We start from the raw sequence: 2,860 nt of genomic DNA, 5'->3' as shown, positions 1-2,860 counted from the left end.
AGCTACCTGCGATGCTGCTGGGCCATACTCAAGTGTGCCACTATGCTGAATCTGCTTTCTCTTACGCGATTTTCTCTTAGTTATTACTGCTAATTGCTCTTCAAGCTCTCGCATGTGGGCCTTAATAAGGACGTTTTTGTGCAGCATCTCTTTAGCCCCTTTTACAAGCTTTAAGAACCCCTCTTGCGCTGCACTTAGTAATTATTAGAAGGAGTTGCTTATAAGCTTAGATTAAGACCTAAACTTATGTGTATTGCTTAGCGTCTTAGATTGCTACAGCGTTTTAGGTAGAGGTACTACTAGTAGGGTATGCAGCTGCACTTTAAGGCAATCTAACACTACCTGTGTGTTAGTAGGAACAAGCCCTAATGCCTTAAAGGCCTTTTAGTAGTTAACCTTTATAAATAAATTAAGAAATATATCCCTAAAGGCTAGTAGGAAGCCTTCCTTATTAATATAGAAGATATGTTAGTATACTAAGTCTTAAATATGTTAGGAGTACTTGCGCTTTAATAGCAAGAAATAGACTATATTAAGTAGCTAGAGGATATATAACAAGTAAGGTAGTATATAGAGAGTAAGGATTTAGTTCTCTAGGTAATAGTCCTTAAACTCCTAGTTAAGATAGCTCTTATAGCTGTCTAAGATAAGCAACCTGTACACTCCTACCTAACGTGTCTTTGTATGCGTGTTAAAGTGCTTTAACTACTTAAGGCTAAGTATGTTATTTGTCTAACTGTTCTTAGAGACTAAGAGCTTCTAATTGTAGGGTATATCTGTCTCCTTATACTAGGCAGAGATGTGGACGCGTCCTTTGTAGATAATGAAAGGTGGGGTTGCATACCTAGCGGCGCAGATGCTCTAGATAACGGTAACCTACTCGCGATCACCTGGCTGAACAAGCTCTGGCCAAGCACGTCTCTCTAAGCCTGTTACAACCTTTAAAGACAAAGCAACACCTATCTAGAACCTAGTTTTATTAAAGTTGTGCACGTTATTGTTACAAACGCTATACTTAACTTAAGTATCCTCTACTAGCTTAAACTACATGCTAATTATCTTAGGATCTTCCTGTAGTATCCTCTGTCTATCCTTAGCTTAATTAAAGGCTATTTTAAGCTTGTCTAAACGTGTCACAAGCCTGCTAGCCTATAGTTTGCTAACAGGCTCTTCACTACGCACACTAAGTATCTTATTAGCTATATCTGCCACCTTACATAGCTAGGGCGCAAATCCTTGCAAATTAAGGTTAAGTATATACTAGACAATTGTCTGCTCCTCTAGTATAGTAAGTTTCTAGCAATTAGCGTGTATGTCTAGTTAAAACGTGATATTGCAAAGGTAATTAGAGACCTGCTAATAAGGTATGTTTAACGCTCTAGCAGCGCTGTGGATACTGCGAAATTGGCTAGCGTAGAAGGCCTAGATAGTAAGGATAACTCTGCCTTCTCTAGTAGTATTCTAAAGTTGTTGTTGTTAAGGCATATTGTGTTAGGGTAAAAGGTGGTCGTGCTAAGAGAAAGTGGCCAGTTCAGTGATATGGCCAGCTCAGTGATAATCTACGTTAGGTGTTTAATAAGGTGTTTTTATCTAATAATATCTAATTAAGCTTCTAAGCAACAGGCTTAGTTCTAGACAACCTAGAGGTAGTGCTATTAAAGCTTGAAGTAAAGCCTTGTACGCTAACACTACCTTTACTAGGGCCTACTACCTAGCAACCTAGAACACTAAGCAACGCTGCTGAAATATTAGCTTAATTAACGCTAATATCTAACTAGATTAGGTGGCACCACAGTTTATCTCTAGCTTTAATTATTAAGATAGTGCAGCAGTTTAAAAAGGGAGCTGATATAATGGTGCATTCCTAGGTGCTTATAGTAGCTAAGATAGTTAAGCTTTAAGTAGCAAATAAAGCTACTTCTAAGTGTAAAGCACGTAAAAGGAAGCAGATCTAGTATAGAGGAACCCTATCACAGTAAGAGGCAGAGGAAATAATAGCTGCATGAGAGGTGGTGGTGCAGGCAGAGGTAGAGAGGCGTGAGGAGAGGGTGCGAACAGGTGGTAGTAGAGAGGGTTCTCAACGCTGTAGGAGGTGTGGTTAGGCTGGGCACAATAAGCGCACATGTAAGCAAGATACTGTAGACAGAGTGGATTAATTTGACGTACTGTGAGCCACAGCACGACGTTGTGGTGTTGAGTTATCTGCGTGTCAAGGTGGGTGGCTGCATAAGGTGGCCGGCTCAATTGCCTGGCCGACTCAATGGCCGATTACGTTACACTATTTTTCAAAGCTTAATTACCTTAGAGATTATAGAGGACTTCCTTAAACGCTCTGTGTTGCTATATACAACACCTAGGTACTCTGTCATTATACTAGACAACGCCTCTATTTATTAATTAACTTAGGTTTGTGAGCTTTGTGCAATGTATAAGGTGGAGCTAGAGTACCTTCTACTATACTTACCTAACTACAATCTAATTAAGAAGAGCTTTAAGCAGCTAAAAAGTTAAATTAAAAGACACTCTAATAATTAACGTAGATTATCACCGAGCTGGCCATATCACTGAACTAGCCACTTTCTCTTAGCACAACCACCTTTTACCCTAACATAACATGCCTTAACAACAACAACTTCAGAATACTACTAGAGAAGGCAGAGTTATCCTTGCTATCTAGGCCTTCTATGCTAGCTAATTTCGCAGTATCTACAGCGCTGCTAGAGCGTTGAACGTACCTTATTAGCAGGTCTCTAATTGCCTTTGCAATATCACGTTTTAACTAGACATACACGCTAATTGCTAGAAACTTACTATACTAGAGGAGTAGATAATTATCTAGTATATACTTAACCTTAATTTG

Source organism: Didymella exigua (assembly GCF_010094145.1).
Source record: "Didymella exigua CBS 183.55 unplaced genomic scaffold M421scaffold_2, whole genome shotgun sequence".
Classification (NCBI taxonomy): domain Eukaryota; kingdom Fungi; phylum Ascomycota; class Dothideomycetes; order Pleosporales; family Didymellaceae; genus Didymella; species Didymella exigua.
Note: the sequence above shows the minus strand (reverse complement) of the source record.